This window comes from Chrysemys picta, chromosome 1 (genome assembly GCF_011386835.1).
Source record: "Chrysemys picta bellii isolate R12L10 chromosome 1, ASM1138683v2, whole genome shotgun sequence".
NCBI lineage: Eukaryota > Metazoa > Chordata > Testudines > Emydidae > Chrysemys > Chrysemys picta.
The window spans coordinates 257,507,174-257,519,473 of NC_088791.1; the positions used below are offsets into that span (position 1 = coordinate 257,507,174).

The window sequence follows — 12,300 nt, forward strand, 5'->3', positions numbered from 1 at the left end:
AAAATTGTATGGAGGGTCAGTTAGCAGAGGCTGTACCTCCCCAAACAGCCAGGTGTGGCCTGTCCCCGCCCCCGATCTGACCCCTCCTGCTTCTCGCCATCTGACGGTCTCCCCCCGGGACTCCTGCCCCATCCAACCCCCCCTGTTCCCTGTCCCCTGACAACCCCCGGAACTCCCGCCCGACTGCCCCCTGCCACCCTATCCAACCCCTCCTCTCGTTCCTGACTGCCCCCCCTGGGAGCCCTGCCCCATCCAACCACCCCTTCTCCCTGACCACCCCCAGAACCCCTGCCCATGACTGCCCCCCACCGCCCCATCCAACCCCTCCTCTCATTCCTCACTGTCCCCTGGGGACCCCTGCCCCATCCAACCACCCCTTCTCCCTGTCCCCTGACTACCCCCAGAACCTCTGCCCCTAGGGTGACCAGACAGCAAATGTGAAAAATCAGGACAGCGGGTGGGGGTCATAGGAGCCTATATAAGAAAAAGACCCAAAAATCGGGACTGTTCCTATAAAATTGGGACAGCTGGTCACCTACTTGCCCCTGACTGCCCCCCGCCATCCCATCCAACCCCCCCTCTCCTTCGTGACTGCCCCCTGGGAACTCCTGCCCCCATTCAACCCCCCTGTTCCCTGCCCTCTGTCCGCCCCGATCCCTATCCATACCCCTGCCCCCTGACCACCACCCCGAACTCTCCTGCCCTGTATCCAACCCCCCGCTCCCTGCCCGCGCTGCCTGGAGCACCGGTGACTGGCGACATTACAGCCATGCCGCCCAGAGCAGCCGTGCCGCCCGGCTGGAGCCAGCCACACCACCACGCAGCACAGAGCACCAGGTCAGGCCCCAGCTCTGCAGCTGCGCTGCCCCAAGAGCTTGCAGTCCTGCCACCCAGAGCATTGCGCCGATGGCAGAGTGAGCTGAGGCCGCGGGGGGGAGGGACAGCAGGGGAAGGGACGGGGGCTAGCCTCCTGGGCCAGGAGCTCAGAGGCTTGGCAGGAGGGTCCCGTGGGCCGTAGTTTGCCCACCTCTGGTGTAGATCCTATTAGTAGGTGAAAAAGTCATCTCAACCAAATTATACTACAGATTGTAAATTCCTGAAAATTGCTCTTGTAACAGCTAGCAGGAGGTTTGGAGATCAGCACACCTTTGATAATAGCTGTAACAGAGTAGTGCTTGTCTGAAGTTGAAGAATGCCACTAATGGTAAATGAGGGCAATTTATGAGCAGCTTACATTATATCTAATGGAAGTTTTCATGGGATTGGATGCATTAGTTCTGAACCTCTTAGTTCATGAAGTTTAATTAGATTTGTGTCTTCCCCAGCATTCTTATTATTCCCATGATAACACTGGATTGAAATGGTTAAAAATGTAGTTGAATAATAAATGAGTGATATCACTTTACAGCAAGAACATTTTAGTCAGACTAACAATGAGGCCTGATTGAAGAGCTCTGTATATATTTTTAAAATTCCTTTTTCTTTAAGATTAGTGAAAGGTGAGAGAAGTCAGATACTAGAAACATACCTGAAAGTTGCCTTCTCAGTCATCTGCGTTCTTTGAAATGCAGAATGACTTTCCTGTAGTTTAATTCTGTCATTTCCTGCTAAAATGGCAATCTCAAGATTCTTTACATAATGTTATTTTTTATGTTAATAAGCAGTGTTTTTGAAAGGTCAGTTTAGTTATTTGAAAAACAAAATTAAGTGATGATGAACTTTTTTTCTTTAAAAGTATTATTGCTCTGCTGTATGTAGATGCTGGGCGCAGATCCCAAGTACTGAAAGGTCAGATTGGGAATATATATACTGAGGTCAGATTTACACTAAAAACTTTTGCTCATATACCAGTGTTGGTTAGGGTTGTGATTTTTGTGATATTTCTAGATCAGCAAAAGCCCTTGTGTAGATGCAGTCATACTGGTATAAAAATGCTTCTGCTGTTATAGCTTATTTCACTCAGGGAACTGGTACAGCTATCTTGGCAAAAGCACTTTTTTTTTTGCCAGTATATGCTGCATATACACACTAGGAGAGTTTGCAAGCAAATAGCTATACTGTAGACTATACTTCAGATTGTGGAAGAATAGCCCCCAATGATTTTAAAGGTTAAACTCTATTGTTGTTCTATTGTTTTCTAAAGCATTAAAACCTGGAGGCAAGTGGAATTGTTTGAATTATTGGATGCCTTTCAAAGGACAACGATATGACCTACATTTGCAGAGATGACAAAGAGTTTGTAAATCCTCAGATACACAAAGACTAATACTCAAAGCCTGTTTGGCAAGTCTTGAGGAGGAACTTTGGTTTTGTTTGGAATGAAACTGGATTTTCCACAAGTTTACCAGTAGGTGGCATTTTTGGAGCAGTCAAAAGTGTTATTTGACCTGTAACAGTTAGGCAGTAGCCTGATTTGATACAGCCAATGCTTAACAGTGATGGTGTGGGAAATACTATGGATAATTTTAGTTCAAATAATAATGGTTCACATTTTCAAGAATTTTATGGCATATTTCTTTTTTTACTTGATGATATCTTCATTACAGCTATTGACAAAGATAATTATATGAAAAATTTGGAAGCCATCTACCAAAAGTTCCAGCTTCAGTATTCGCTGTGGAAAGCTGGTATGGAGGGAGAAAATTTTAAAAAAATAAGGTTTGAGGTATGCAGAGAGCCCTCTGTGCTCTCATATATGAATGTGTTTTATTGTTGTTTTTTAGTGATTTCATATTGACGTACCACCTGTACAAGTGTATTATTTCTGCACTGTGCAGACAATAGGCATGCTGTGTGGGGAAAAAAATCCTTGTATTTTGCTGGAGCAACGGTTGAAAGCAAATCCAGGCTCTAAGTGGAGATGGACAAAAGTTTTTCCAACAAAACTTATTAAAGCCAAAAAGGCAGCAAGCGGATTTGGCAACTCTTGCCAAACTGTTTCAGTTTAAAAAAATCCTAAATAATAATAATAATAGTTCAAAAATGTTTTATTTTTCAATTTAAAAAATTTTGTTTAGAAATTCTTTAATTTTTATTTAAAAAGTTAATAAATGCTCAAAACTGAGGTAAACAAGTAAATTAATGAATATAAAACATAACAATTCAAACAAGAATTTCACTATTCCAGTGTGCTGGGAATGTGGAAAAGGTATGTAAAGTACAGATTAAATTTAAACTATGAAATGATCAAGACATGAGTTAATATAGTCATGATACCTATAAAATTGGTATAGCAGCGGCCAGTACGTCCCTTAGCCCGCACCACTTCCAGCAGCTCCCATTGGCCTGCAGCAGAGAACCGCAGCTACTGGGACCCGCGATCGGCCGAACCTGCGGATACGGCAGGTAAACAAACCGGTCCGGCCCGCCAGGGGCTTTCCCTGCACAAGCGGTGGAACAAGTTTGGGAACCACTGGTCTAAACCTTTTGCACACTGTTCAATTTCTCTTTCATACACTTTATCCAGCAATTTCCCTGTAACATCTGCTCTGTTGGGTGGACTGTATCCTGGTCTTAATGACTGAACCATGTTAGTGAAGTGTGGGTTTTCAATCATACGGAAAGGAGAGTTTGTTGCATAAACAAACCGGGCAATTTTTTCATCAATTACCTCTTTTTGTAATCTGCTGGTTCTTATCTCAAACTTATCTATGGTTGTTTCTGGATGATGGAGATTTTTTTTTTCTTTTTGCTACAGGTGATATACTGTGGCTATGTGACATACATGATGTGACTGAAACACTATCATTGGCAGATAACTCTGAAACTGTAGAAAATGATGGTGATCTTGAAGGTGGATAGTCTTCAGAATCCTGCATGTTGAGGATGGATTCTCCTAAACAAAATAAGTCAATGCAAGTTATTTAATTATTATTACCATACTGCTCATTTTGTATTACTCATTGCATTCACTGACACTCAGTACTACTTTAAAGGTGAAATTGTAAAAGGAAGATCTGCCTATTTCAGCTATTTATCTTTTATCACAACTGCATCTAAAATGATAGTACCATAGAGTAACAACTATATTTTTTGCTCAAACATGAGAATTCAAGAATAGTCCAGAAGGACGACAGGCAGTCCTTAAGAAAGAAGTATGAAATAAAAAAGTTTACCAACCTGAAGATCCTGCATGTTCAGACATGTTCCTTTTATAAGGTTACCATATTTCAACAATCAAAAAAGAGGACGGGAGGAGCCCCGCCCTAGCCCCGCCCCTGTCCTGCCCTAGCCCCGCCCCTGTCCTGCCCTAGCCCCGCCCCTGCCCCTTCCACTCCCTCCCACTTCCTGCCCCCTCAGAACCCCCAACCCTCCCCCCCACGCCTTGTCCCCTGACTGCCCCCTCCTGGGACCCCTGCCCCTAACTGCCCCCCAGGACTCCACCCCCTACCTAAGCCTCCCTGCTCCTTGTCCCCTGACTGCCCCCTCCTGAGACCTTCCCCACATCCTAACTGGCCCCCTAGGACTCTACCCCCTACCTGTCCCCTGACTGCCCCAACCCTTATCCACACCCCCACCCCCAGACAGACCCCTGGGACTCCCACGCCCCATCCAACCACTCCCCACCCCCTGACAGCCCCCCCCAGAACTCCCAAACACCCCCCCCACTCCTTGTCCCCTGACTGCCCCCTCCTGAGACCCCCCCACCTGTACTCTGCCCAAAACCTTACACCCCCCAATCCCCAGACAGCCCCCCCCGAACTCCTGACCCATCCAACCCTCCCCCTGCTCCCTGTCTCTTGACTACCCCCCCAGAACCTCCCTGCCGCTTCTCTGACCCCCGGCCCCCTTACTGTGCTGCAGAGCGGCGCGCTCGACAGCGGGGGAGGGGAGCAGGGTTGGAGCTCCAGACTGCCGGAGGCCGAGGCGACGGCCAGCGATCTGTGAATGCAGGGCGGGGGGAGGGAGGGAGAGGAGGGGAGTGGTCTCAAGTTGCAGGAGAGAGGAGGGGGGAAGTGAAGGAAGGGCTCTGGCTGCCGGAGCCCGTGCGAGTGGCACCATCCGGCCGGCTGCCCTGTAAGCCCTGCACGCTCTGCATGGGGGGCGGGGGAAGTCCGGACATTGACAAATTCCCCCCGGACACTATTTTTAACTGAAAAAAGCCGGACATGTCCGGGGGAATCCGGACGGATGGTAACCCTATCCTTTTATCATCTTCAACGCAGCTTCCTCCTGAGAAGGAACACTTCTCATGATGTTGTTTTATCTGGGCAACCAGGCCTTACATTTCTTTGTTGTGCTGTTTGCATATTGTGTGCATGCCTGTCTTACCCCCAGGTAGAGGAACTTCATTAAAATATTCCCAAACTGGGTCTCTTTTACGGCCTGCTGCCATGATAGGTTTTCCCTTGTAGTGAGAGAATGGTATGGTAGATCTCAAATCAATGAAGGCTACACTCAGAAAGACCTCAAGACTTCTGGAATATGCTGCTCAAACAGTTTCGCTTTTGTTTCTACTGCCTGTCCCTCCCTTCTCACATTTAGCTCCAGACTTCTCCTTGTCCAGATCTATTGCACCCCCAACGATCTTCTGTTAATTGAACTTTTTGAAACTTTGCACTTTTAGAGAGAGGTAAGGGATTGACTTTGTGTACACAAATTTACAGCAGGACAATAGGGTTGAAGTCTGTTATTTCTAACCTCTATATACTATTTATTTAAAAATATTATTGCTATTAACAAGCATGTTATCTCTGGAGACACAAATCTACAGTTTGAGAACTGCAAAACTAAACATCTCTGATGGTATCTTCTAGACTGAGCACTGAGTCCCATTGGGTAGATAGAAAGATTAACCTACATAATCTATACAGAAGCCCCTGGAACCCCATAAGATTGGGTCCCCAATCCATGAACTATTATAACTCATTTACAAAACTTTTCTTAAACATTACATGAATATATTGTCTCATACTCTAGAATTAGAATTTATAATCCCTATTCCATGATGAGATATCTATAACGTATCTTCATTAAAACTACCTTTAGATAGGTTTTTTCCCCTCAAAAAGCATGTTATCCAAAAAATCCATTTTTTTATTTAAAAAAAAACAACAAAACATTGATTTTTATTCACCCTGAGAGCAACTCCCCCAGTTCTGCCCATGGCCGCTCCCATGGCACCATCCCGTTGTGCCACTTCCCCTGCAGCTATGCCCCTGTTCTGTCCACCGCCCCATCCCTGTTCCACCCCCACTCTGCCTATTCCCCCTTAGGCCCCACCCCTGTTCGCTCCTCTTTCCCCCCTCCCACAGCCCCGAGACTGGAAAAGCTCTGTGCTCCCACTGAGGTACGAGGCTCAGGTGCCGGTTCAGGTGTGGGGTTGGGGCTGAGGGGTTCAGAGTGTGGGAGAGGGCTCTGGCAGAGAGTTTGGGTGTGGGAGGGGGCTCAGGGCTGGGATAATGGGTTGGGGTATGGGAGGGGGTGAGGGGTGTGGGCTCTGGGAGGGAGATAGGGTGCAGGAGGGGGTTCCAACTTGGGGCAGGTGGTTGGGATGTAGGAGGGGGTTTGGGGTGTGGGCTCCAGGCGGTGCTTACTTCAGGTGGCTCCTGGAAGCGGCTGGCATGTCTGGCTCCTAGGCGGAGGCGCGGCCAGGTGGCTCTGTGCGCTGCCCCCATCTGCAGGCGCTGCCCCCGCAGCTCTCATTGGCCACGGTTCCTAGCCAATGGGAGCTGTGGAGCTGGCGCTCAGGGAAGGGGCAGCGCATGGAGCCCTCATGGTCATGCTTCCACCTAGGAGCCGGAGGGAAATGCCAGCCACTTGTGAGAGCCACATGGAGCCAGGAAAGGCAGGGAGCCTGCCTTAGCCCCACTGCGCCACCGACCGGACTGTTAATGGCTCAGTCAGCGGTGTTGACCGGAGAGCCAGGATCCCTTTTCAACCAGGCATTCCAGTCGAAAACCAGACACCTGGCAACCCTACTTGGCAGTGAACTTTAAGACTGTCCAGGTTTGTTTGTTCTAGCCACTGAGGGAGTGGCTCAGCCAGAGCAGTGGAGTTAAGGACAGCCTGGGATGGCATGTAAGACTGTGATAGTACCTTGAAAGAGGAGGACTCTTGTGACTTGACTGGAGGGCTAAACCCTCTCCCCCTTCTAAAGCTAGTCAAGCTACTATTGTGCTCACCAAATACATGCAAAAGCCTCTGTGCCTGGTGCTCCACGTGCTTCTCTGATGCCTCCCTTTGTCTCTGCTTTCAGCTGCAAACACAGGAGTTAACTTCAAAATGACTGCAGTTTTCTTCTCATTCAGCATCTCTGACACCATGCAATGACTTGGGGTTCTTTAAATATCAAACCGGTGAATGAGAAAGGCATAAAACTTTAATAAAACAAACTGGAGATCTTCTGTAGTAAGTTGCTGAACACAGCCATTTGGTGTTCCCAACCTCCGCCTCCAGAGCACATCTCCAAATTCCTATGTTCATAATATTGTCTTTTATGAGGGAGCGTCTCTAAATTATAATCTTCTACAAACATATCTCTACAAGATGTATTGACTGGACACCAAAAGTCTGGTTACTATGGGCGGAGGGGGAGAGGTAGCCTTTTGCCCTGGCCTGAAGAGGCAGCTCCTGTGGAAGCACAAATCACCAGCTCAGATGGCCCCTTTGAGGTTTTCAGGGTTGTGGCAGAGGACAGAGTGCGGGGGCCCATGGTGAGCAGAGTAAGGGGCTCCCAACAGGCATGGAATATTCCCCAGGAGGGAAGGAACGTGAGCTGGCCTGCCAGCTAGCGCTTCCCCCAGCCGTGCTCTCAGGCAGCTCCACGGCGGGGAGGGCTCCAGCATGTGGGAAGGGGGGCAGTTAGCACAGAGGGAGTCTGGAAGGGAGGGCCACGTCCTAGCTTGCCAGTGGGGCTGCCTGGCTGCTCCCATGAGGCCGCAACACTCTTTTGACCTGCACTCCCAGGCGGCCTGCTGGAGCTGGGGTTTTCAAGTCCCTTCAGACTGCCTACGCTGGAGTTGACAAGGAGAGCAGCGAGTGATGGGGGTAGGAGACAAAGAGGAGCAAACAAGGGTGGGACCTTGGGGGAAGTGGCAGGGGAAGGGTGGGGTCTGGTTTTCAGAAATTAGAAATTTGGCAACCTTGTATGAAGATGAAGCATGGCAGCTCCTGAGGAGCAAGAGAGGGACTACAGGACGAAAAAGTGAGACAATGGGCTGAGGAATGGCAAGAAGAGGGAGCCAGGCTAAAAGAACTAATCCCAGAACAGCCAGGAGGAGGTGCCTCCAATGGTGAGTAGAGGAACCTGTAACAACCAGCTGTACTGTAATAGTTGCTGTGACTGCTAATTGGTGCCTTGACACTAAAGCCATCAGCCAATTAATGTAGTTCCTCATATGCAAGTGGGCCGGAACCTTTGTAGAAGAAGTGTGGTGGGGACAAGGTCAAAGTCCCCCCCTCCCTCTCTGTGGCTGGCTGCTCCAGTGGTGAGACAGCTGCCTTCTCTTCTGGTGCCACAGCAGCCCCTGGTGGGTGAAAGGTGTAATTGCACTGCCTCCCTGGCAGAATCTATTATTCTGTAGGGGGGGAAAAATCTGTGGGGGACATGAATTCTGTGCTTATGTTTATTTTGTTAAAGTGGTTTCTTTTGTTAACCTGGTTCTGGTGCCAGTGCCCATATGGTGACTGGATGTGCTATGTATCCATTTTTCATGTTAATACAGCCAAGGTGTGAACTAGGACCCTTTTCTTCTCTAGGCATTTACACGTTGTGAATGTGAGAAGGTGACAGGAGAACTGTTCCAAGTGCACCTCCACATGGACAAATCACTAGGTCTTGTGCTAAGTTGATTTCATATGAAAGTATCCACTCATTTTGTTAGCCCTGGCCTTCTGGAACCACTTTTACGCTTACAATTATATTTCATTATGCACATTCCATCCTTGGCCTCTCCTGAACTACAAAATAGGTTGACTATTATAATGGTAACTTTTGCTGTGTATCTAACTGTCCATTAGAAACCAGTACTGTATCTAAGGGCTTGTTTATGCAGGGGGTGTAGTTCACACTGAGTTGACATGCACTAGTTGTTGTGCAATACATAAGCCACACTAATAGCACGTATATGTGGCAGCTGTGCCCTCTTTCAATTCACATCAGTGTGTACATATGGTGGAGATTTGGTGCACACTAAGCATATGGCATGTCTTCCAAGTAGTCCATGGTCATTTGCTTCACTGCAGAGCTGTGTGCATTGTGGGATTTTTCTTGCTGTGCATTGTGGAATGCATACCAGAAGCCAGTGGAATTCTGGGACTTAAGGTCAAACTCCAAAACTCCCATGATTCTGCTCCCTTTGTCCCATGCTTCCTTTCTTTCTAGGCAGGCTAGCGCCATTTTTGAATTGCTGTCAGCCAGCATGGATGCAACAATGCTCTGTGCCATTATGCTGACAGATGTGTGAATATGCTACTACACAAGCTCTTCCTAAGTGTCACAAAGTGCAGTGCCATTTCTCAGCTCAGAAAACCAGAATCAGTTGGTGGTAGAGGATTGTTCTTCAAAGCTGCGATGAGCACCAGTGGTAACAGAATTCAGGATGGTGAAGGCAACCTTTTTTTGAGATCATTGCTGAACTAGCCTCAGAGCTACAGTGGCAGTGTACCAACATGCAGCGTCCCATACTTGTTGATAAGTGGGTCTCCATTGCGACCTGGAAGCTAGCCACCCCTGACTGTTACTGGTCTGTAGCCAACCAATTTGGCATGGGGAGATCGATTGTTGTCATGCAGGCCTGTGCTGTCATGCAGAAGGTACTGTGGCACTGGGCAATAAAGCTTGCCAGTGCTCAGGAGGTTATTGATGGCTTTGGATGCATGGGGACAATATACAACAATGCTTTCTGGGTTTGTGTCAGGGCTCAAAGTTCCCAAGTGTACCAGATGTAGGATGTACATAATTCTGATTGTTAGAATTAAATTCTTACCAGCATCCTTTAACAAAATTCTGACCTTACCTGAAGTGCTATTTGAATCATTTTGACACAGTAAACTATTTCTTTCTGTTCCTCCTCTTCTTCCATCTCTGCTGCTTCCTCCACCTCCTCCTGGAAAAATACAATACAAATAAAAGCAAGACAGAATGAAGGATATATGATTGATACTGATAATCCCTAGAGGCACAGACAAAAATTAGCATAATCCCTTCTGGCTCATTGAGATGCTTCAGCAGGAACAGCCGTCTGGCCTGCTATTGAGGGTACTGGGTGGATTTCACCTCCATCCACTATGTGCTTCACCTGCATCAAACTCTGACTTTGTATCATCCAAAACCAGGAAATTAGTGATACTGAATAAAAGTGTATTGATAATCTAGTTTCACTAGCTGAATTGGTTCAAATATTCCAGGATAGCATAAATGAAAAGCAAGGAGGAAAACAACTTTACCTCATGCTATGTTAATGGAAGAATACCAATGAAATTTGCAAGTTTACAATAATTTATAAAAGATTTTTCAATAATGACCTTACAGTCATTCCATTTTTGCAGTATCAGAAATGAAAATTAAAAATTACAAACATGTATAAATTGATGAACCTACCAACCCTTTAGGAACATCTCCAATCTCAGGAGTCCCACAAAATAACTCAGATAAAAAGCCTTCCAGATGGTTATAATCAGTTCATGCTATCACATACACAAGGTGATCACCAAAGAAACGTATACCTGGATAGAAACTGGCTGCAACACATGGGGACTACAAATCAACCTGATATTTCAACCCCAAAACCGGCTAAGATTTTATTAGAGACATGAAAATCAAACACACCCCAAATTGTTGGTACCTGGGCCTCACAATAAAATTTATCCTCAAAGAGCTTCAAAGTGGCTATAAATCACTAGAAGAAAAACTCCACAGGCATTCTATCCATAAAGAAACTACTAGATAGCTTTAAATACAACACTTTGATAAAACTACTGCCATTTGACCATGTACTTCGACCCATTCTACTATGTGGGAATGAAGTCTGGGGTTGAATTTTAGTATCTGCATACAACGATTGGGATCAAACCTCAACAGAAAAACTGTATCTGTAAGGAGCTCCAGCAACCATGGCTGCAGAATAGTATTTGGTCAACTTCTCCTGCTAATCCACATACAGAAAAAAGCATTTAACTTCTGATACCATCTCAACCAAAGCAGTTAACACTCCCTCCAACCCAAAAGCATTAGGAGATCACAACTATAGCCACACAAAAACATGATCAGCTCCTATATCACCACGCGCCAGACTCAACAACTCCAACCTCCTGACCAATGGAGCAAACAGCCACACACAAAACTGAAACTTTCTCAAGTTGCAACGTAAAGGAGCAATATATGTGTGGCATTGGGACGAAACAACAAGCTAGATTGCTACAGTTCCCTGCACAGATCTATCACACCAGGAGGGACTTATTACAGTGAAATGTGAAAAATTAAGGCAGACTCCCACCAAATATAGAATCAGTCTAGAAACTGCAGTGGAAACTGGGAAGCTCAAAGCATGTGCTCATTTGGTTGTATAGTCATTACGACAGAAGAGTTTGAAGAAAGAAATACACTTTCTACTCTAGTGTCCAAATTACAAAAAAGAGTGGAGAAAAAATATTTCCCTCAAATTATCAGGAAATATAAAATACTTTTAATCAAAAAGTGATGAAGAACTTGCCCCCCCCCCAAAAAAAACAACAACCCTCAAGCAAACCAACCAGACTGTGCCAAATCCTGGGAGAAAGAAGAAATGGCAAAGAGGGTATTACACTAGGTAGCAATCTATCACAACATCAATAACGGATACTAATGACTAATGAACAAACCTCAAACACAGTGTGAAGCCCTGTTCTGGATTGATTGTATTACCTCTGATAGACACTTAAGGATCTTGTCTCTTTTGTACACTTTAGCAATGCCCATATATCCTGTTAGGCCCATAAAATATTATTGAACTGAACTGTAGTACCTGATCTGAGATTATTATATTTTCACAAAGTCTCTTAAAAAACCCACAGGAAAGATTTTTAAAAGAGATATGCATCTCTCTCCTTCCATCTCCACCCAGACTTTATGTAAGATCCTACAAATATGAAGATGTTTTATTTCATATCTATGGTATTGAGAATTTCTTTTTTATTTTAAAAGAACATAACTAACACAACACTGACTTACTGTGAGGCAACTATAAAAAACAACATTCTGAAGGATTTTTTCTCACCTGTACAGAATCTAGCAAACAAAGATGTTTTACATTTTTGGGGAAATGCAGTATAACACATGGTTTTACTCAAATATGAATCCCTAAAGAAAAAAACAAACAA

At 45.8% G+C, this 12,300-nt stretch overlaps 1 long non-coding RNA gene across 1 annotated transcript; it reads right to left on the reverse strand.

Annotated features, from left to right (window-relative positions):
* Positions 1–3,058: 3,058 nt before the first annotated feature.
* On the reverse strand, positions 3,059–10,321 carry LOC135983100 (uncharacterized). Its single transcript, XR_010600594.1, has 3 exons — positions 9,960–10,321; positions 7,125–7,198; positions 3,059–3,835 (listed from the first exon to the last, which is right to left on the reverse strand). It is a non-coding gene; the product is annotated as an uncharacterized LOC135983100 (long non-coding RNA).
* Positions 10,322–12,300: the final 1,979 nt, after the last annotated feature.